General features: G+C 39.4%; 1 protein-coding gene and 1 long non-coding RNA gene across 11 annotated transcripts in view; one reads left to right on the top strand and one right to left on the bottom strand.

The window, feature by feature from the left end:
- Nucleotides 1-8967, top strand: part of LOC140849123 (uncharacterized) — a 48459-nt gene extending 39492 nt beyond the window's left edge. For 4 of the 6 annotated variants that reach the window (XR_012130719.1, XR_012130720.1, XR_012130717.1 and 1 more), the window contains exons 9-10: nt 6346-6412; nt 8235-8967. This is a non-coding gene — a long non-coding RNA (uncharacterized lncRNA). Of the gene's footprint in view, nt 1-1884; nt 2152-6345; nt 6413-8234 lie in introns of those variants that run through there. The other 2 variants (XR_012130722.1, XR_012130721.1) reach the window with 1 other exon arrangement.
- The window catches only part of SKAP1 (src kinase associated phosphoprotein 1), a 267533-nt gene that overhangs the window by 47476 nt on the left and 196081 nt on the right, over nt 1-23976 (bottom strand). The gene's annotated exons all lie outside the window — the stretch shown is intronic.

The following is a 23976-nucleotide window of genomic DNA, read 5'->3' as shown; positions in this document are numbered from 1 at the left end:
ATAATACTGACTGGCAAGAAAAGGACTCCAGAGAATTAAGAATTTGCTGTGGATATAAGTTCCAAATTGGATAATCCACACTGAGATAATCAAAAGTCAAATGAATAGCAACCAGCAGAGACACGCTTTAATGAGTGACAGAGTTCACTATCAATGCAGTCACATCAGAGGGAATGATAAATACACACTCATTTTTTAAAAAATAGAAAGCCACTTTAGTGAGCAGCAGTTCTATTAAGGTCACACAAAGAAGGGCTATATAAGCTGAACTTGGCAATAACTGCCAAATCCTGGTTTTGTCAAAGTATGGGAAAGAGTTTAAGGATGGAAGACACTTTTACAAACAGAAGACCCTGAACTGACATCAGCCTTTAATTGCATGCTGCTAACATCCTTGGCTCTCAATTAGCCTTGTTAGGTACAAATTTATTGAGGAGTCAAGATTCTAATCCATCTTCCACCACTGGGGTTTGGACTTATTTTACAGAGGGGAGGAGCAAAGGACAAAGAGGAAGGGATTTTCTCCTCAAAAAATAAAATGAAACAGAAACAATTGTGAAACAAAAACTCTTAAAAAAAATAACAACTCTATACTTCTTAATTAGGAGAAATGAAGGGAGTGGGCTGGAATCCTCAAATTTACTTTCTTTAGTCCCCAAACCCAAATCTCTTTTGGTTTGCCTTAAAAAATTTAGAATGCAAAACAAAAACCAAATTAAGGCACAACCATATATGAATCAACTGGGTCTCCTGAGACTTTTGGGTGAAATAGTTTTTTTCAGTCACACAATTAAAAAAAAAAGAATCTCCTACAGTAACTAACACTAATTCAGTGGTGGCAACAAGCTGGCACTTTGCTCAGTGCTTTACAGACATTCTGTTTAAAAGTAACATTTTAAGACAATTTAAAATGCAACTAAAATTACCTTATGCTTTTAAGCTGTTTTGACTTAGTTTTAAACATATAGATCAGAAGAGCATCTCTTTTTCTTTTTTAGTGTGTCTCAGTGCCTGATTCTTTATTTGTCCTTATTGTTAACTTCCTTGTTCATGGACTATTTTCATTTGCATGTTTTATAGTTAGCAAACTCTGTGGTTGCTATAAATCCCCCCCAAGATGGATCTCAGGGTGCATGCAGGAGATGAACAGTAGGAAAGTAAAGTTCATTTGTTTAGGATCCTTTCATTTTTCCCGCCCTTCTGAAAATTCTACTATCTCTCTGAAAACACTCCCCAGGTAAACAGAAGCAGGTGCTAAGGGTGGAATGTCTGGGCTGAGGAACTGGATTGTAGTTGAGAAGGCCCTTTGAGAGAGAGTCCATTCTCTGCAGTTCTGTCAAAAAAATTGCTCCTAGAGGCCTAAAAATTAAATGAAAGACACAGGGGATAAGAAAAACAGGATCCCCTAAGCTTGGAGTTTCCATCTCTTCTTCCCACAATTCCCCCACCCTGCTCCCCTTTTTAAGGTCTTGTTAAACTTAGAGACACAGCTTTTTGTTAAAGATGCTGAGAGTCTGAATCATAAAAGACATGTTAAACGTTCTATTAGAATTCAAACCTCCTTTTTTAATGCAAATCTAAATGCCATTTTATGGAACATCTATAATTATGAAAATGGAAAGACATTGCCTCGTGTGCGGGGAGAGTCTGTGAGTATGAATATTACATTAATGTGCCCACACCAGCTCACTGATCCTGCTGGCAGAGGCATAAAAAATGCTTGAGTGAAACTTTTATTTAGATGTTAAGACTCCAGGCCCCAGCGGGGTGACAGAGACAGTCCCTGCAAGTTGCCATCAGAGAGAGAGCTTGAATTGAATTACCCAGGGGGGAAGGAAGTAGTGATGAGCACTGCTTCGCTTATTTAATTTCATTTACTTTCAGTACATTATCAGCATGAGGCTTTTCTCTCCTCACCAACCGAAACCCAAGAATGCCACCACCAAGAAAACAAAGACATAATGCGGCAGAGATGTTTGAACTCCAAGTCAGTAATTCTAGGAGACTAGGGACAGCACTATTACCACCTTCTTTCCTGAAGAGTTGCACTGGTTTTGCTAAAACTGACACGGAATAAATTGCTGATTTTCTCTCTTGGTCATTCACCGACAATATTCTGAAGAGTAATAGGGCTGGAAATACAGTACTTTATATGCTGTGTTTTTGTAAGATGTGTTGTGTTGCTTTCTTACTGGAGGGAATCTGTATTGATGAACTCCCTTGCCTGGTTTCCCTTATGGGCAGTAGGAAAAAAATGGGATTATATGTGAAGTTTGGAATGACTATGGAAAAAAAATTAGGAAATCAAATCAAATCCCTCTCTTCTGTTGACTGTCTTCTATGTGCGGGGCACTGTATGGTGAATACAATAACACAACTGTTCTCAATGTAAAGTTTACTGAGCTCAATCTCATTAGCTCCATGACCTATCAGATAAATCTAAGCAACTAAAATGGGTGGCCATTGTGGCAATCAAGCCATCTCCTCTTTCAGTGTCAGCTCAGCACAGTGCTCCGCTGATCAAGAACGGGTAATCCAGAGGACACACAACGTTAGCCACAGCACTGGGGTGATGAGGCAGGAGGAGTCTTGTATGCCTGGATTCTCACCTACTGGCAAGTGAACAGATCTGCAGAGCAACCTAATGCATAATGGAAAGTATGTAAATGCTCTGCAGGATGATAATAAAAATATGAAGAAGCCGCAAACAATTGAACAAGTTGCTATTTTAAGGCAAAAACATTTATATTTAAGTATATACTTTTTAAAAAAATTGAGGCTTTTTGCCTATTACCTGAAAAAAGATATTACTACCTTAATGAAAAAGTAGAAATGATTTAGATTTATTGGGAATAAATTGCCTTCTTGGATAAACCTAAGGGTGTATCATATTATATCAGCACAAAACAGAATTACATTAGTGTCATAATCTTTCTCTACTACTACTACACTTAACTAAATCTCTCAGAATAGCCCATATAAAGAAAAGATTCACGTAGCTGAAGGATGTGGGGCCATAAAGGTAAGATTGACAGAGAAGTGTGTTACCCAGAATTGGTGGCCACCCAACTTTCATGGCAGATGAAGATAAAAGAAATTCTCAGACATTGTTCACTCCTCATCCAGATTACTTTAAACCCTTGTATCCCACCTATACCCAATTTGGCAATAAAAAACCCCAAAAGAGTGGAATTCCATCTCTTAGTGCTAAACATGACTCTTTAGTCAGCTATGCACAGCAACAACAATGGGGACCCTTTGGAATGTGACACATTTCCATAAAGCAGTCAATAAAAAAGACACAGGAGCTTATGTGAGTCACGGCCTATTTAATCAGCAGCGTTCTAGCCCACTGAGAAAAGAGAATTGGAGAAATCAGTTGGTGACACCACAGCACAAGGATAATTGCACAAGTGGCCATGTGATTTCCACTGTGAAGAGGCTGCAGCCCCTGAAGAACAAACCAGGTGCCCAAGAGCCTTCACTATAGGCAGCTGGCTGCTTAACCTGAAATGAAAATCAATGATTTTTAAGAAATATCTTTTGTTCAACTGCCCCCCACCCCCCTTAAAAATTGTGGACTTCTATTCTCCCCTTTCCTTCTCTTTCAAGTTCTTTTCAATTGTTTGAAAAAGGGACCAGATCAACTCCAGCCTAGAGATGATAGCTACCAGGGTTGAATTTCAGGGAGGGTGAAGTTTACCAGGTTCCTTCATTGAAGTACTTGTGATAAAGTACCTCGGGAGTTGGCTGGATAGGGTTGGAGGAATCTAACATTTGAAGGCTGGAAATGGTCAAGTGCCATCTGCCGTTCTGATTCACTCAGATTGCTGGTGTTTGTGCATCTGCAGACAAGTGACAACACACACTTCACACTGCCTCAAATGTACGAAGGCAGAGGGAAGAGGGTGTTGCAGGTAGAGTGGTGAGGGTGATACTCTCCTGTCTGGTGGTTCTTGAACCCAAATCTGTTCATTAAGCCCTCTCCTTTGTATTTGGTTTCCATGGCCTTTAATAAGTTCATTACTGTTTTTCCTCAGCTTCTTGCATTTCTGGGTTGCTTTTTGCTTTTTCTCAATTACGAAGAAATCAATAAATGACAGTCACTTTGGGGTGTCTAGCAAGCAGTGTTCATCTTCTGAGTATGATGCTAATAGGAAAGTTGGTTTCAGTGGCTCTTCCCCTACTACTCCCCTGTGACAGGCTTATATACTTTTTTAACTTCTGTGGTTCCTTGATATCCACCTGACTTTATATTTATTCCTCACTCTTTTCTGCCATTTTGCTTCACTTATTAAGGAATTTAAATGAACACATGTAAGGTGAAAAATTCTAAATCATTAATAATAGATTTAGGATCTATAAGTTTCAAAGATATAGAAACCACTCAGAGAGCTTTCATGTCATGGAGAAATAAATTGGACAGCAGGTGAAAGGAAAGGAGTAAACAAAACATACTTAAATTCTCCCACAAACTGTGATACAGAAGCAAGGGAATAAAACAAGTGCAGCTGGAGCTGGACTACAGGATGTTAGAAAATGGTAGAAATGACACATCTGTAGTCATCAAACCAATATGGGGGCAACATTTAAGAGATCTTGATGGACTCTTATTGCCCATCCAATTTTGTAAGGTCTTTAAAAAATCTGTTAATTTAGATAAGTGAGCAAACAGTGTAAAAATCTGTGGAGGAAGTCTTGTTATACTGAGGATAAAGAAAATGTGTGATAGATTCTAGACCAGTAATACTGAGGAAAAAAAGCAGATAATTGATGAACAAAATAATTAAAGCTAATATATTTTAATAAAAATGGGAAAAAGTCCCACGTTTTTAACCTGCATTTTTACCAAGCATTTTTACATCTCATTTGACCTCCATGACAATCCTATGAGCTATGTAATATTATCAGCTCCACTTTATGGACTAGAAACTGAGATTAGTGAAATCATGGGACTTGTTGAAGGTTGTCCAGCTGGAAAACCCATGCACTTTTGGTTGAGACATACCCAGACAAGGCTGAGAAAAGACAGGGTCTTCCCACATCTCTCTCCCATAAAAAACACCCCATGTAAGTATGGAAAAAGAAACAGACACAATGTGTGGCTATTCTAATACTCGATGTCAAAAAATTATTTTGTGATCCTATATTTCTTATTTATTTTTTAATGTACCAGCTGACTAATCTATGGGATTGCTTTCTAGGCAGGTCTGTGTGATGACCAAGAGGTCAACAGATACAAAGTACAGAGCAACATAAAAGAAAGTATGAGAATGTAATAAAAGAATGTACAAAGTAAAGAAATACAAGAGGGAACAACCCGGAACTCTCACAAAGTGCTGTGTGGCCACTCAGGTTTCTAAGACCTCTTCTAACACAGAGTGGTATCTAAAAAATGAAGTCCTCTTTCTGTGGAGGGCTCATGCAGGAATCTGGGACATGATTTGTCTACTCTTTCAGGAAGAGGCCTTGGTTTAAAAAGAAAGACTTTTAAGTCAAATGGCCAAATGGGTTTCTTTTCATAAAACATTCCATCAATGAAGCCAAGCTACAAGGTAACATGTAAAAACCATGCATATTCATAGAGAATGAAGAATCTCCCTGTTCCTATGAAGAAGCACTACACTGATTGTCTGAGAGGTCTGGTCTTAGGGGATATTCTTCTCCCATATCTTTACTTTCAGTGGGATTTTAATGATAAATGAAAGTATTAGAAGAAAGCCCTCCCTAAGCCATGTATGATAACTTCAACACACTATACTTAGCATCTAAATAAACTGTAATAATCCACAGTATCTGGTAGGTATAAATAGTTCATCTAAAAGAATGACTAACTCAAAATAATAATCCATTGATTCTCAATCACATTATCATGATACATTGGTGTCTTTTGATCAGTTAAAGGTGTTGATCAAAAGGGCAGAGATTTTTGAATAATCCATTTTGAGAGTAAGAATGGACTCAAAGTTTTTCTTAATAATATCATCATTTACATTCCAATATGTTTTCTTAAGGGAAAACTCAATTAAAAATAATTATAGCTTATCTTACTTATGCTACAGTCTAAGGTGACTAAACATACCTGATATACTGTAATTGTGGCAATCAAGAATTCCCACAGTGCTTTATTTCCTTGAAAAAATTGTGTTTCTTCAAAATGGTGGGTGTTCACGGAAGTGGGTTGAACATATGATTGTTGGTAGACATGTGCTATGGTGAGAAAGAGGCTGGGAATTCATGAAGTCCCCACACAAACTGTTTAAACCAGGAAGCTTCTCATGCCTTCTGATTTCATTAATTACATTTATCTGTAATCCAGTACTTTCAGCTTTATTTTTATCTTAGGAATCCATCGTGAACACAGAACCACAAAGATCCAAGCTCCTGGAAGTCTCTGAGCACCCAAAACACAGTGAGTATGAAGCGAGAATCTTAATACATTCCAGGTAGCAATGCTTCAAATGGCCTTATGACTCTAAAAAGGCGGAGGAGAGGATTTAAAACTTGAAATTGTCTTTTTACAAACCTGGAAAGACCACTGTATTTCTGCCTTGTCCTGAGTCAGATCACTGTCATATATGTGTGATTTGAGAATGATCTTTGAAAATGAATGACAAAGTATTTTCGAATCTATTTATTAAACTATTTCACTAGTCTGTCATTAAGAACATGGAGGAAAGGAAAGAAAAAGGAAAGAGCCTTGTCTGGGTTTGAAATCACTTTTTAACTGGTTTGGCTTCTGTCTATGTACCATATTGTGTCCAGAAGTCAACTCTCTGAAACATAGATGTGGCTCCTGCTTAATAAACCCTTTAATGGTTCTCTGTTACTTACAGGATGAAACTCAAACTCTCCAGCATACAAAACCTTTAAAACATTCGGTCTCACCTTATCTTCCAGTTTTACTTTCTCCCAACCTCCATGCCCCCCAGTACTCCAACATTAATAAGTAACAGACTTTGCCTTTCGGAGCATGCCATGTACTTCACATTGCAAGCTTCTGCTCATCTGTCTTCCCCGTTCGTGAGTTCCTCTTTCTCTGTCTACATTTTCTGAATAGGGGGTGCTCCTTTAAAACTCCATTCAAATGTCACATCCTCTTGGAATCTTTCTGTGTATTTCCCATGTAGAACTATATACCTGTCTTCTGTGCTCTAAAACCATTTTCTTTAGGGTATTATTATAGTACAGGATCCGTATTATATTAGGATCCCTTGGGTCCCAGGGATCCTAAACCTTTCCTCAAGAACTCTCTATTCTTGCCTCTTTGCTTAGGAGTACATAAGACCTTAGTTACTAGGTAAATGCTAAAAGCCTTGAACAAGGTAATAGAAATGGGGCAATTTCTGGGAATAGGAATGTGGCTGTGGGTCTGGGGAGAAGGCAGTAGGGGGGATGGTCTGGAAAGGGGAAGGAGAATAAAAATAGATCTTGCATTCATAGGAAGAGACATGATACTGTGGAAGACATTAAATGAACCAATCATCATAGTACCTGGACTGAAATGGGGGAATAAGGAAGAATCCAGTACAGCTGTGCACCTGAGGGGATGGGCCAGTGTTGCCCTACAACTATCTGGGGAGGGAGGGTAAGAATTGGATTGAGGAGGGACTGGAACGTGTGAACGGCTGAGACCCATCACAGGATAGGGCTGTACTTTAATTGTTGAATTGATGCAGGATTAAGACGGATTCGTTCCTAAAATATACACAGTAAACTCCAAGGGGTCTGGTGCTAATAATTTAATTTCTTGAAGCCTAAAGAAAAGCTGCTGGTGGGAAATCTGGTCCCTTTCATAGAGGGCAATGCAATTCATTACATACCTGTTTCTCTCTATATCCCCAGGGGCCTAGTGCACACACTAGGTGCACGATAAATGTTTGTTAAAATGAACTGAATACACTTCCAGCCTAATGGGACATATAGTCTCAGAAGGCAATATGGGAATGAATATTTGTTACATAAGTCATTTTCACCTAAGTCACACAGAATAGTTTTTGTTCTGCTGTCTTATTCACTATTTTAATCAATGTTGGTAATGTGAAATGAGAAATCAAAAAGGGGAAAGAAGCATTAGCCAAGAGAGCATGGAGGAAAGGGGAATGCAAAGTCAGGATGAATAACAGTATTGGGAATGATAGGAAGAGGGGCAAAGAGGATTTTGGGGTGGAAATTAGGAAAAAATGCCAGGAACCTCAAATGGAGAGAACTAAACTTCTTGGCCTATTTCACAGCCTCATCAAGACAGCAATTCTCCTCCCCTCACACCTAATCCATCTGCAGGGAAGCATCAAAGGATGAGGTCCAGAGGAAGTTATAAATGGACAAAGGACTGAGCCGAACTCCAACAACTTAACAACTGGATATCTGAATACTCTTCAGAAAATAGCTGTTGCTAGCAATTTCTGAGCTACAGACCTTGAGTGGCTGAGAATCTGGCCTCTTCTTACAATGTTTCCTCAGTCTTGTTCTTTTATTTCCCTGAAAAATGGTATTTTGATTCTTGAACTTCCATGGGTACATTTGTTTGCATTCTGTACTCAAACTTCTTATGTGTGTCTGAGCACTTAATACTGTTGATGGTGTGAAAGTTATGTGGGGTCATTGTACCAGAATCCTGGAGGCTCTATTTCCAAGAAGGAATCGCATGATAATAATTTTGCCTTCTCTGCGTCTCTCTAAGAAAAGACATTCAGATATCAGAGCACTACACTGAGAAAACTTTTAAAGCAAACAAAGCAGAAAATAAAAAAGAAGACTCAGGAACTAATTATCATGATTCTCTGGGGGCATTTCAGGGTGGGTGATCTAATGAGAACTCTCACACCCCATCAGGAAGAACTTGATGGGGATGCAGTGATCTTAGCAATGTGGCTTTGACCTGGTATGGATCATCTACTGGACAAAGGGCTACTCCCAAGCCAGACCTCACTCCCAGCCAGCTCCCTGGGTGTCTCTGTGCAGTGATATGGGATCAGAGACCGAAAAATGATGGCTATGATAAGGAACCTTTAGGGCAAAACCACCCCCTTTTGTTTTAAGTTACACAGCTGAGATTTAAAATCTTTCTTGATTCTTCTGTCTCATCCCACAAAACTTAAGCAAGTTTTAAGTAAGTCAACTTTGCAAGGAAAAATTTAGAGAGGGGAAAATGAGGGTGATGTTTCTAGACTCAAAAGTTCCAAACCAAATCACCAAGTCTGTAATTGCAAAATAAAAACACTAAATCTCAATATCTATTTGCACAGCTCATTAACTAAGGGCTCACACTCAGCAAATGGAAAAAAAAAAAAGGAAAAAAGAGAAAGACAGAAAGAAATAAAAACCTTCAACACCAAATACATTTGGAAAGTTAATATGTAGACCTGTCCTTCCCTAGGACCTAAACTAGGCCCTGTCACATTCTGCTAGGCTACTGTCAAATGCATCTGTCTGTCTGTCTTTATTGATTATTTAGAAAGTTGCAAATCGGGTTGAGGCAAGGCATCTTTTGTCAGACCATGCTGGGGAGAGAAAGAGAACATTCCTTTCCACACTGAGCATTACGAACATTATGGCAGGCACTCGACCTGCTCTGCTACTGGGACAACATGATTTACAATGTGAAAAGGGAAAACCTAAATCACCAAGTAATGAAAACATTAAAGTTAATGCATCACAAGTGAGGAATTTATTACCATTAACTCCAATAAACAGTTATAAAACACTCGTCCTTTCCTGTCTATGCACAGGGACACAGACACTGGACTTCATTAAGCTCAACTTTCTTTTCTTCTTCACTAGACCAGTCATGTGTGTTTGAATCAACCACCATTTATTGTTAAGTAGACTGGTTCATTTTCCAGGACCATAGAAAGCTGAAGGCACATCCATTTTGCTTCACGGTGCTTGGTATAGACGGATGAAATAGCAAAGTTTAGAAGACATGCAGCTTGGTATTGCTATATAAGTTTATTTAAAAGTCCCTAAAATGTATGTCTGATAAAAGCAGAGTAGCTCTTCTGAGCAGCCCTTCTTAGAGGCAGGTATGTAAGTAATAATGCCTGGCGAGGAGGGTGGCATATTGGATGCCAGTGCACATCGGGTGCATTTAGCCAAATAATTCTTCCTTTGTTATTGTTTGGTATAGCACCTTAGAAGCCTGAGATGGAAACCCATTTCCTTCTAACATTTTTCTCTGTCAGAAGGGCATACTAGTTTATTACCTTAAGGTTGTTTATGAACAAAAGAGGCAGCACATATTGGATAGCTAAGGTAGATTGGTTCTGGATTCATTTGTTTTACAGGAAAAAAAACTAAATTGTCTTTTTTGGAAAGCCAACTCTAATTATGGAATTGCCTGGATGCTGCAAAGCAGACAGGGGATGCCGCATGAAATTCAGGTTTCCCCTGACCAAATAGTTACAATTAACAATGAAAGTAACATTCGACATTTGGATAGCACTTTATTTAGTGATTGTAAAACGCTCTCTTTTTGGCACCTCCTTGATTCTGATACAGATGGAAAGTCCTTACCAGTCCAACCTTCAGGGGCTTAAGCTGGGGCTCAGGGTGTATAAGTGACTTTCTTACATGGTTGGGAAGAAGAAGAATCAAGACATGAATTCAGGTTTTTAAATAAAGCTTCAAGTCAGTACCTTTTTTTGCTACACAATGCTACATAAACATTTTATAATTTTGATGTTAATTAATAACATAATGAATAATTTTATAGTCATAACTGTAACATAAAGTCAAGATGAAGAAGTTTTAATTCTAGATTTCTCAACCCCAATTTCATGGTTTTTAGGAACCCCCTGTGCCAGTACTGCTAGATGGGAGTTGTCTAGGATGTTAGCCCTGAAATGGGATCTGATTTTTGGCTTTATCAGGGGAAAGACAGGTACTGGGAAGGTCTTTCTGTCTGCAGTTCACAGGGATGTTAAGCTTCGCCCACTCAGTTTGAACAGCAAATCCCACATTATAAAAGAAAGCTAAGATTTCCATAAATAAGACAACTGTTGGAAAGTAGCATAATTTAAGAAGGTAGTAATATTTGTCAAGGAAATCCTTCTAAGTATTGTTTAAACACTTATTTTAGCATCCAGAAGGTACCCTAATGAATTCTGGAGAGGTTACAGGGCTCTCCAGTGGTGGAGCAAATGAATCTGCCAATCATTTTGCAGATGGGGAAACTAAAGCCCAGCCAATTAGATCATGCAACTCACCCAGTGATGTCATTATGTGATGTCACCCAAGGTAATGTGACTAATTTGTTACAGGTTTGAGAAGAGAAATAGTTTTCCAACTCCAGTTTAACGTAATATCACTTTTACTCCAATAGTCAGGTAGCAATCCTCTCTAGCTTTGGCACGGGAGGGTTAATTTCTGTGGGGAAAGTAGACTGGGAAGGTCCCAAATCTTGGGTCACACAGTCTGGCATAGAGTGAGATACCATCCTGAAAATAGGTGAATTAAGTAATAGTCTATGTCCTGAACACTGAAGCTCCTAGCCTCCTTTTATGCCTGGTTCCAAAACCCTGGTAGTTGTGTGTAATGGCACCACCAGGAGAGTCATGCATTCTTCTTTAGAAAAAAACTAATGGTTTCAGAGAAAAGACCTACAGATACTGATGTTTGGGAGACCCCAAGCAAAATGGTTGGGTGCCCCCATCACTCTCAACCTTAGGCTTTCTAAAGTGAACTCGGCGGTTGATATGGTTCACTTCAGCACACTGAAGTTTCAATCTGTGTTTTAGTGCCTCACTTTTAAGTACAAGTAGGGTCTAAAGATCACCAGACATTTGCAGAAAAGCTTCCAGCATGCAAAACAAAGGCCAAAATATACAACGGATAAAAAGGGACTCAGAAGAAACAGAGCTAATTTAGGGAGCAGAAAAGAAAATTAAAAACTAAACCAACCAACCAAAACAAGTCATCATTAACATTCCCAGAGGGATGGGAGGTCACTGCATGTACAAAATAGGATGCTTTCAAAGAGCAATCAGAGAACAAGAAAGGACAGTCAGAAGTTAAATATATCTGATAGCCAAAATTAAAAACAAAAGCAATAGATGAGTTGGAAGATGTAACTGAGGAAATCTTAGAGAAATAGAGCAAGAAGACCAAAGTAAAGGAAAACAGAAGAGATAAAATATTAGAACATAGAAAATAAAGGGAAGTAAATGATCAAACAATAAAATTTCTCAAAATGAAGGGTATTGGTCATCTGATTAAAGGGTCCTCCATACACCCAGCACATTAAAGAGACTACATTTTGGGAATCATTGTAAAAATTAGAACAAAATGGATAATGAGAAACTTCTGAATTGGGGGAAATCGGGGGAAAACGGATCACACACAAGGAATGAGGAATCAGAATGGCATTGAACTTCTCCACAGCAGCACCAGAAGCTAGAAGCCAATGAAGCAAAACTCTCCTAATTTTAAAGGAAAATGATTTCCAAGAGCATTCTTACACCCAAACTATCAATCAAGTATAAAGGTTGAATGAAGAGGTTGAATCAAGACATGCAGAGTCTCAAGAAATTTACCTCCCTAGGCAGTCTTTCTCAGGAGGCCACCAGAAGATGTGCTCCACCAAAATGAGGGGGGTCCACCAAGAAAGACAGTGGTGTTAGATCCAGGTGGGGCTCTGACAAAGGAAAGAGACAAAGGGAAACCCCGGAGTGCCAGCTGTGGCTGACCTCCAGAGCAGTGAGCCGAGGGGCAGAATGATAGAGGTCTCCAGGAGAGCTGCTCCAAGAGCAAAATGGAACTGATGGATCATCTGATGTGTTTGACACATGGAAAATGGTAGTCAGAGGAATATTATAAATCTGCTACAAAGTTTGGGAAGAATTAGGGACAATGACTTAGAAAATAAATGAAAAAGCTAAGGCATTTGCCAACTCTAGAAAAAACAAGAGATAAAATTTAATTATAGAAGTTTATAAGGGTTGACAGTAAATAAAATTTACATAGTTAAGGTCATGTAAACCCTAAAACTAAACTAAGTAAAAATGATCCTATAATTATTGTTGGGAAGATGAAAGATGGAGAAATGAGGGTTGGGATGAGATCAGAGTGTTAAATCCTCCTCTGCCATAATTAGAAATCAATAGATAATGCCTGAAATTGATAAATCAAAAAAATAGCTGTGTAATAATATTATCTAGAAATGTGGAAGTACACACCAGAATTGATGAAAGAATTGAAGAGGCTTGTCTCTGGAGAGCAGTATTCCGGGATTGAGAAGGAATGACTGCTTATAGAATTGTTCGATTTTTAAAAACTATATGCCTGTATTATTTTGATAAAAAAATTAGAACTCTTTTACAACAAAGCCACATGTTTCCATGTCTACAAAATGATGTCTATTCTGAGTGGCTGAATATACAAAATTTCAAAGCTTGGTATAAAGGGCATATGGCAGAAGAATCCAGAAAAGAAAGGAGAGATCAGTGCAGAATAAAGAGAAGCAATTTTATTAAAAACACTTACACAAAGTCATATTTGGGTTAGGTATCACTTGAAGAATATTTTAATAATCTATAGTCTTTATGCAATTTAAAGACTCATTTGCAATTCTAATATTATACTGTGTACCATAGGTCTAATTCTGCTTAAGCTCTTCCTGCATCTCAAGGGAACCCACAAAAACAGGCAGCCTCTTTCCACTGGAGATGTTTTATCTCACAAGTAACAAAGGGTATGTAATTCCATTATGAAATTTGGGGTTGGGAGCCCAGGGTATAAACTTGGGCTGCAATTTACAGAATAGTATTCATCATGGCACATGACCAGAATTGGATAAAATACCTGCAGATAAAATCAAGTCAGGAAAAATTTATTTGGAACCTATCATGTAGGAGGCATTGTGCCAGAGAGCACAGACTTCCTAGGATGTGCTAGAAAGACAACCTCAGAGTAGTGCAAAGACAGAGAGCGCACAGGCATGACTTAATTTATAGGGTTGGAAAGGTACAAGGCCATAAAACAAGACACCTGTTGTTCTGCATTTATGTTAAAGGTTTTGCCTTTTTAAAAAATAATCAGAAACACATAATCATTACTCTTGACATAAATTATACTTTAGATTGGGGGTGGAAATCATGTTTTAAGAATGGGAAGGGAAGGAAAAGTAAAACCAACTACATGTAATTTTTCAAGTGGAAACAATGGCAATATGAAGATATATGGGCATCAGATGCATTGGTAGAGGAAGGAGGCTGTGCTCTCTTACCTCTTACGGTGTCACTCCTGTGACCTCTATCATTTGAAATGCTTTGATTCCACCTTGCCCAAGGGACCTGTGAGCACCAGGAAAAGGGATGAAGGATGCCTATGCCTGACCTCACCTTTACATTGTCTAACGACTGAAGGTATAAATCAGCTTTCCCCTTGAAGACCCGGGTGTCAGAAGCTCATGTGAAATGCTGGAAATATTAAATGATGTCCCTGAGGGTTTTACTGTTACTCAGTTTTCCCCTGTAACTGGGAGAGCTGTTCACGTGAAGGATACTCTCCCCTAGGACCTCAATTTGTATATAAAATGAAGTATGAAAACTCCAACTTCTCACCACTTAGGAAAGAAAATAAACAATTAGTGGAGGCTGCACTGAGCCCAATTGTCCTGTTTATATTTCAATGATCTCTCTGCTTGCTCTCAGAGAACAGGTCACACCAACAAAGGTGTGAGAATACCCTATTACAAATTTTTTCCAGGGCAATCAATCTGTAATGGTTAGAAAAATCTCCATGGACAAGTCAACGTGTTTTTGTAATGGGGAAAAACAAAAGCTCTTCCTTTTATCCTACTTGGCAGAGGAAGTGTGCTAATAATTAGAACTGAGGATGCTAGGGTCCCATTTCTACTTTGTCACTATGATCTTGGACTGTATCTGAACCTCCCTTCCAGACATGTTCTGCAGGACTTTTTAAATGTATGGACTCTTAAATCTCCTAGTACACTTTGATTCATTAATCCTCACCACTACCTCTATAATGAGAATAGTTATCTGTAATAAGAGAAATGATAATTTTTCTCTTGATGGAGTAATTAAAGTGACTCAAATCTCCCAGTTGGCAAGTGGGCAAGGCAGGAATAGAAATAAGGAATTTTCATGCCAATCCTTAGCTTTAATCCCACCATCTTTCCCCCTCCTCTCTCCATCAACATTTGAAGTACTGTGGATGATATTCCCTAATAGAGAAACATTACTATACATTTGTACAGAGTTTAAAAAATTTTAGAGGACTTTCAAACCTCTGATTTAGTTCAAGTTTTACAATAGCCTTATGAAGTAAGTATTTACAGGATCCAGAATGAGAAGATAAATGTAAAAAGAAACAGCTTAAACAGTTGAGAAGAAAAGCCAGTGAAATATTAAGGATTACCTAAGCACAGAATCTTAATTATACCAGGCTTGTAAAAGATGGCCAGATGTGTGAAAATACTGATTGCTGTCTGTTTCTTTGCTATAATAGAGGATGGATCTCTAAATGACCCTCTGTGTCCTAAGATCATATTCCAGGCATGAAAAGATATTCAGAATAGTGTAATGTGCTCTTTTAACATTTGCTCTCTTGCCATAGAACCTATGGCTGAATTAGGGATGAATGACACTTCTTATCTAGGGGGCAAGAGAAAGTGTGAGGGCTGAAGGGGATTCCAAACAGCATATGAGGGAAAATGAAGAAATAAGGTTCTTTTTTCCCCAGAAACCTAATTTTCTGAAACAGGCCCAGTGATTAAAAAAAAATTTTTTTTTTTTAAGTAGCACCAAGTATAATTGGTGCTGCTTAAATAGTGTAGGTTTAAGGGAACTAAAAAAGGGTCCCTCTTTCGAATATCTTCTCAGCTGACTTCCTTAATTCCTGAAATTCCACCATTAGGAGCCCATTTCCTTAGATTAAAGCATTATTCCCTGTGGAAACACAAATGCCTCTGGGAGAGGTAGTACACAAAGTAAGGCATTCTAGTCCAGCGTGGTAACAAACTGGTGGGTCGCAGGTCAGTGCGAGAGGGAGGCGCCAAGTTCCAGCTTTTCCAGGGACAAGGCACAGCCATCTGTAACCATGCAGCAGCTGCTGAGCAGAGGTAACTGATAGAAGTACGTCAGGCCGTGATTTTTATCCATGAGGTGCATGCAGTTGACCACTGTCGGTCATTAGCACTTTAGAGCAGTGGCTCTTAACTGGCTGCATGTCAGTTTGTCAACCTTTCAAAAAATATAGGTATCTATACTGCACCCTTGCTCTGCTGAATCAGGATCCTCTGGGAGTAAGGCTGAGACATGTTTATTTTTACAAAGCTCTATGGATGCTCTGATGATCAGCCAGAGCTGAAAAGAAGAAGCTCAGAGTGAATTGGTCTATTAGGTCCTTGTCAACCGGGTGGCTTACTGGTGGGTCTTGGTGAGGTGGGCCCCCAGCTAGGGGCCTGGACACCGAGTTCCAGCACAGGAGGTGAGAGACCAGAGAGGTACCATAAGAACAAAGTGGCCAAAGGTGACCTGCACACATCATCACTTTGACAAACTACCCAGGAGTATTATTAGTATAATTTGAAGAAGCAACATTAATCTCTGAAAGTTAGGACTTCTGCAAACACTATTTAAGAAATACCCAGGTAATTTTAATTTATGCTTGGATAACTTGGGTTTATTTCATCCTTACAAATAGCTGAAGAAGCCACTTGTAGTCTTTTCATTACTGTGGTGTTTTTTACCATCCCATTCTTCAGAGTCACTTCCCTAAGCCATGCCCTCCTCAGCCTGTCCTTGGTTATCTTTGAAAGATGGCCCTTACTAGGTGGATCAGTTAGGATTAGTTAAGCCAGTGTGGCAGAAAGGCCCAAACAACAGAGGCCTTAACAAAACAGAAGTAATCCCTCTCTCATGTATAGACTGGAGGGAAACAGCCCAGAGATGAGAGGGCACTCCATGTGTTCAGGCTCCTCTTATCTTGTCTCTGCCTCCCGTAGCATGTGATTTCTTCCTCATTGTCCAAGCTGGCTGCAGCTCCAGCCAGCAGAAAGGGGGAGAGGGGAAAGGAAAAGAGCATCACTCTCCCCCCACCTGATAAACACAGTGCTTCTGGAGATTGACACATCCCTTTTACATGCCACTGGCCAGAAGTTAGGTCACGTGGTCAGATTTTATTGCCAGAGAGGTAAGAGACAGGGAGTTGTTCTGGGCAGCCGTGACCCCATCTAGAAATGCAGAATAAGGGGAGAATAGACATCAGGGCCAGTTAGCCGTCTTAGTAACACCGAGAATTGTGCACACAGCTAAGTACTGGTGGTCACCTTATGAACCTAGAATATCCCATCGGAAAGAAAGCAAATGAGTGTGGTAAAAGAAGACTGCTTAATTCCAGGTGTTGGGTAACTCATGGTGATTAGAGAAAGTGTTTTCCACTAATGAAGAGTGAGAATTTGTTGAAAGTAGTTATCTGTGGCCCAGAATCATAACAGAGGCCTTAAATAAATGAATTGCTTGGTTTGCCTTTGAAAGCTTATGTTCCCTCTTGAAATTATGTGATTCAAAAGTTCACCTCTTGCCTAATGAAGGACTGAAATGTGGTCCTTCTAGGCAGAGTCCCTGGAGTCAACTCTGGAGTAATCTGTCAGGAGCAGAACAGCATACTAGATCATGGATTTCCATGCTAGCAGCTAGTACTCACAATGCTAATGAGGAGAAATGCTAATACTATTTTCACATACAAGTTCTGCTTAGACATTCTTAAAAAAAAAAGAAAAGATTCTGAGCAACAAAAAAGTGGACTTTCCCCTCACCCCTAGAGCTCCAGGTACATAACTTGGTTATAGTTAAGTCATTACCTTTCAGTTGGTAACAGACCAGAACAATGCTAGTTTCCAAGCATGTGATCCAAAATACAAGAAATCTGCTTAACTCTATTACCGTGTTTGGATTCCTTCATCGACTAGATCGTTTTAAAAGTAAAGTACTGTTTCATTTCCCATCTGATCTCCTTAAATCATTCAATAGACTTGTTTTCTTCGTGTTTCTCATCTGTCCAGCTGATTGAATTGATGGTCAGTTAGCTCAGTTGGAAAGGGCATGGGGCTCATGAGACCAAAGTCACGGGTATTATCCTTAGATGGGCTGACTGGTGCACAGAGCAAAATTCTGTTCCATGTTTAGTTGATTGTTTTCTCTTTCCCTGGCTTGCTGTTCTGAGAGAATACATGCTTCTCAAAAGTGGGGCCGAGGAGGAGAGAGTGTGGGTGTCTCAGCAGAATCTATCTGAACTGTTGGGAAAACCCTGCAAAGGCCCTTACACAGAGTTGATGGACCAGAAGTATCTCTATACAAAGAGGAACACAAAGTAGTTTGGATATGAAATGGTCCATCTGACAATCCTACTCCAAGCAGACTATGGCCCAGAAGCATGGAGACTGAACTGCAACATCAGGAATGGAAAAATAAAGCTAGAGTGGCAAGAACCACTGTATTCACAGGCTAGGGTTCAGAGCTCTTCATTTCCTGCTTCATGCTTAGCCCAGGGCACCACATTCTGCCTCCTATTCCCAGCCCTCCTCTGGGTTCCCGACCTGGTGATGAGTTGTCATGATGATGGGGAGGAAAATCATGTCCAAAACAGGAATAGGATTTGCCACCATGTTTACTTGTTCTAGATTAAACATCACAGCTCACCACAGAAATACTTTTCCTGCTTATCAAAAATCTGTCAGTCTGTCCACACAGCCGGGAGAACAAATGTGGTTTTTTAAAATCCCTCTGTGAACAAATGAGACTCAGCACCTGCACCTCAAGGGTGGCCCTTGTCCTGACTCCCAGCTGGCTGCTGCTCTTGGGAGAGAAAGTAAAAATGACTGATTCAACATCTTAATTAAGATAAACAAACAAAGAGGAACATCAAATAATGGACCTGACAGTTTGAAACAAACTCCAAGTGCAAGTTAGTATTTCATGAAAGAAAAAGTGTTTGATGTGAGGATGACAGTTTAATAATTTGTAAATATCACTGGCTTGGTATTACAGCTAATCCAAATATTTTCATTTCTCCTCATAAGTTACCCTCTGCTGATGGTTTGTTCTCTTCAACTTACAGCTTCTACCCTGGAACCTCTGACAGGGGTGGAGAAGAAAGGAAGAGAAAAGGTCACAGGTTCTCTGTGAAATGTGAATTACATTGTCAAAGTCCTTTCTACTCTCTGATTCAAATATTCCCTGGAAAATACCACTGACCAGCCCAAAGGATTGATTGCCCTTTTCTACACCTCCCTAAAAAGTATAAACATTTAATACTTTTATATTTGCATTATAATATCTTATATTTAAATTATAGCTTTCCATTAGCTTCTGTTTTACTTGTCTCTTTATCTGAGATTTTCCTTCATTCTTAAAATATGGGAAATGGGGAGATGGAACAACCACACTAACAATGTCCCCACAATGCTGTTTTTATATCATAATGGAATTGTCAGCTATAGCAGTATACCAGAGGTGTTTTAATGCCCTAATGCCCTACACAGAAGAGTAGTTGTGGTGTAGGAGCGTCTTTGTTAATACCTGTGTCTCCCACCAAAATACCTTTGGGTGGGTACTAAGAATAAGTGGGAAGTTGTAATGGCAATCATAAAAAGATGAATGTGAGAACCTTTGTGTTGGCTGCAGCATTGTTATTTAGTTCTTGTGGAAAAAATTCATAGAAGAGTAGGCAATTTTACCAGTTTATTTGGAATTTACAAGGGTGCAAGTTAGAATATAGGTCTGTGAAAGCAGAGCTGAAGGAACACCATAGGGCAGACAGAGGCTTTGGGCTTTTTAAAAGGTATGTGAAAAGGGAAGGGTGGGGATTCAGGCCTGTCAGATCAGCCTGCCATCAGATATACTTTTGGATTCAGGACATGACCATTATGATTGGTTTTTCCATTCTGTTTGCTGAGTTTTTTAACACCAACAATTTTTTTTACGGTTCTCAGGTGGTACCAAGTCCAGGCTGGAGACCACACTGGGCCGGTGTGACAGGCCCATAGAGGGAAGCTGCAGTTCTGAGAATTCTCCACAGGGAAGCAGTATGAGATCAGGGTTTAGATACAGGTGGCCCCAGCCCCACAGCTTTCCCTGATTCTGATTTGCGACAGTCCTTTCCTTCCACCGTGTGCGCCAGATGAGGACCAACAGGGCAAGCTCACCTCTCAGGAGAGCCCCCAGGCCTAACCACAATCCTCAGCATAGTCCTGCATTCCCAGGTCTGTTTCTCCACATTTAAACAATTGACTCCAAGAATACCGCTCTGTTGGTGTCATCTCTGGCCTAGGCATATCTGAGGGATGCCATAAGGGCTCAGGATGCACTCTTTTCTTTTTTTAGATTAAAAAAAATTTTTCTTTTTACTTTACAGTGTAGTAAGATACACAATCTTATGAAGGTTTCTCATGAGCAACACACTGGTTTCAGCATTCACCCATATTATCAAGTCCCCACCACATACCCCATTGCAGACACTGTCCATCAGCATAGTGAGATGCTGTAGAGTCATTACTTGTCTTCTCTGTGCTATACTGCCTTCCCCATGACCTACATTATGTGTGTTAATCATAAGGCCCTTTAATCCCCTTCTCCCTCCCTCTTGAATCATCCTCCCTAATCCCTTCCCTTTGGTAACCGCTAGTCTCTTCTTGGAGTCTGAGGATGCATCTTTTCTTTTTTTTTTTTTAATAAGATTTTTTAAATTAAGGTATCATTGATATACAATCTTATGAAGGTTTCACATGAACAACATTGTGGTTACTACATTCACTCATATTATCGAGTGTCCCCCCCAACATCCCATTGCAGTCACTGTCCATCAGTGTACTAAGATGCTATAGAGTCACTACTTGTCTTCTCTGTGCTGCACCACCTTCCCCGGGATGCACTCTTTTCTTAAACGGCCTTATTGTAAGCTGCTCCGTTCACACTACCACCACAGAGAGAAAACCTGCAGAGGGAACCTTAGCAACACATCACACATGTATTTTCCTTGGCTATAGAATTCTGGCAACTTCTCAATGGTTGGATAATTCTTAATATTTTTCAAAAAGAAATCATTTCTGTCTTTGGTACCCTGAAGAAGATGGTGCCAGCAACAACTTGATTTTATTTGAGTTACGGGAAGCAATACAACATCATGGGCAAAACTCCTAAATAGTTTATAACTTAGGTTCTGTCTTGACAATGTTTCACTGATATACTGCATGATAACAGTAAAGCCACTATCTTCTTTGCTTATAAAATAGAAATAACATCTGACACACATTTCCGATATGCTTTTAGAACTTACACGTTTCCCAAAGTAGAGCATTCCTATGAAACCTTATGGAAGGAGAAATGGTGTATCATGAAGAAGCAATGACAATTTCAGATTTCTTTCACTTACTGAAAACTCCTGGTAATGTAGGTCTTTCATAAAAGCAAAATGGTGTAAAGCGAACCATCAGATAGCAGGGGAAACCTGTATGTAGTCTATGTGAATTTTGCACACAGTACTTGATCCTGTGAATATCCTTACAGTAGAAAACTTTGACTTTCCTTTTGTCAGACATTCTCTAAAATATATGTACTTTTGTTGACAAACTGGCAAATATTACATGTATCAGATTTAAAACTTCCAAGAATATTTAAATCTTGTGATTTCTTCTAATACAGTAAGCAGAAATTCTATTTTCATCACTTCACGTGGTGAGAGTGGGAAGGGGGGAGTAAGAAAGAGCTGAGAGAGATCTGGGTGTCCTAAAATATATCCCAGGTAGCCGAATTTTAATCATACATTTTATTTCTTTACCTGAAATACTTCAGAACTTAATTGTTCTGCCATGTGTGAGAAGGGTGTGTGGTACTGACTTTCTCACACTGATCACATTTTTTGTCTTTATAGTCTATCAAACCATTTTCAGACCCCTTAAATCAGTTACCTTTCTTCTCGGGACAATCAATAGAGAGCTAGCAGGAAGCAAAAAGAATAGAGGGTGAGACCTGCCCTCTCATTGGCCTCCCAGGTGACTTTGCCTCCCAGACAGGCTGATGCAAAAATGGGTAAAAGAGGAGTTTGTGAACAGATCTTTAGGACTGCTTTCAAGATGGGATCAGCTGCAGTTGTGCTAGATAAAAACTGCAATTGGCCAGCTTCATCCCTTTGGGGCATAAATTGGACCAGAGAGATAAAGACTGAGACACATATAAACAAAATGGAGGACACAAATAAAATACTGATTCTTGTATTTCTTCTCCAAAAGATAAGTCAACCACCTAGCTGTGGTAAGCATGCTATCCTCATAAAACCAAATCACTTAAATTTTTCATAAAATGCAATAGCATGTAGTTATCAGTACAGATGCCATGCTCTCTCTTCTAATTTAATAAGACTAGGAATTTTTAGAAGTTTTAGATGATGCTGTGTCCCAGTGAGTTTTAGTGCCAAGGTTCAGATGATATTGGTAGTGTCTGTGTCACTTATGATTTTGTGTGTCTAGAAAAGGTTAGGCAAAGGTAAGAGAATTATGGGGCCCATTGAAACATCTCTTATCAAAGGGAAACTTGTTAAGGAAAGATTTTAACAGCTCAAACTACCTCGGAGGCCAATAACAGCACCAAAACAGATTATTAGACCATGATCTGAGGTTAGAAAAAGGATGCCAGTGCTGACTGATTGGAAAGCTATTGGAAATAAATAAAAAGGCTACATTATGTGAAACAGAAGGTCACAGCACGGGAGCATCTTGAAAAGCCATAAGTGCCCTGGTTACATTTATCACATTAGTGAATGCTTTGTGTATGACTTGTTTTTGCAGGTCTTTTGTATGAGATATTTTTAGATAAGCTGATTTCACAGAAGAGGAGAAAGGTAGTAAGTGTCACATTGTGTTCATCTACAAGCTCTCCACCTTTGGGATCACATTTGGTGTGACGCATAAGAGCAATGAATTTGGTGGCCTAAAGCGAGTCCTACCACTTATAGTTATCCTTAAACAAAATCACAAATCGTTGCTGGCAGCCGGGATCAGAGACCTGGAGCTGAGACAGCAAGAATCTTACAGGTCAGGAGGAAGACTTCGGTGGGGAACTGGCCTTTACACCCAGGTCTCCAGCCTGGCTTCAGCTCACACCACCAACCAACCTTTCTCATCCCCAAACACTGACATTCACACTGATCTGTACTACCTCTCTTTGCCTGCCAAACCCAGCACCAATATTCCAACAATATTTAGTGAAACCTCCCTTTAATTACGTGTTCAGCACTCTGTCATTTCTAATAGTGACTTCACAGTCATCATGAAAAGGAGTAAGGAGTCCTGCTCTTAGAATGCTACTTGCTCTTAGCAAAATAGTGGAGCTTGTTTGTTCCAGTGCATTCTACATCTAAACATTGCTTGCTCCTCTCCACTCCGTGAAGAGCTTCTGGGTTACTCTGATGAAAACACAGAGGATTAGAAAACAATGACTGTGTGAATGACATTTACAGAGATCTCATACTGGAAAGGGCACGTTTTTATTGTGACTCTGTGTCAAAAGTGTAGTCTCATCAGAGGACAGGAGGCAAAAGAAACAGGCAATCAATACTTGGGCCTCTAATATCTGAACTGAGAAAGAAAATCATTATCCTGTTACTTTTATTGTGGCATGATGCTTGAAATATTGCATCTTGTTTCCATAATAATCCAATATTTTGGGGGTTGCAAATAAAAAATCCTTCAGAGGGGGTAGCCGTGTGAAATCAGAACATAAAGCAGAAAGGATTGCACACACATACATTTTATGTTGGGAACTTGGAGAAAAGGCAGATTGAGAGAGAAATGTTAACCTTTTGAAAAAAATAAAATTATTCAATTTCCTATTCATATTTACTTACAGCATATATTTAATTTTCCATTTTCCAGAATTATCAACAAGCATTCCTTGTTTCCAATTTTGGGGCAGAACACACATATTTCCAGAGATATTAGTCCCCTCAGTATTAATGAGG

Source organism: Manis javanica, chromosome 4 (assembly GCF_040802235.1).
Source record: "Manis javanica isolate MJ-LG chromosome 4, MJ_LKY, whole genome shotgun sequence".
In the NCBI taxonomy this organism is placed as follows: Eukaryota; Metazoa; Chordata; class Mammalia; order Pholidota; family Manidae; genus Manis; species Manis javanica.
The sequence above is the reverse complement of the archived record's forward strand: the minus strand, read 5'-3'. Positions and strand labels throughout refer to the sequence as shown.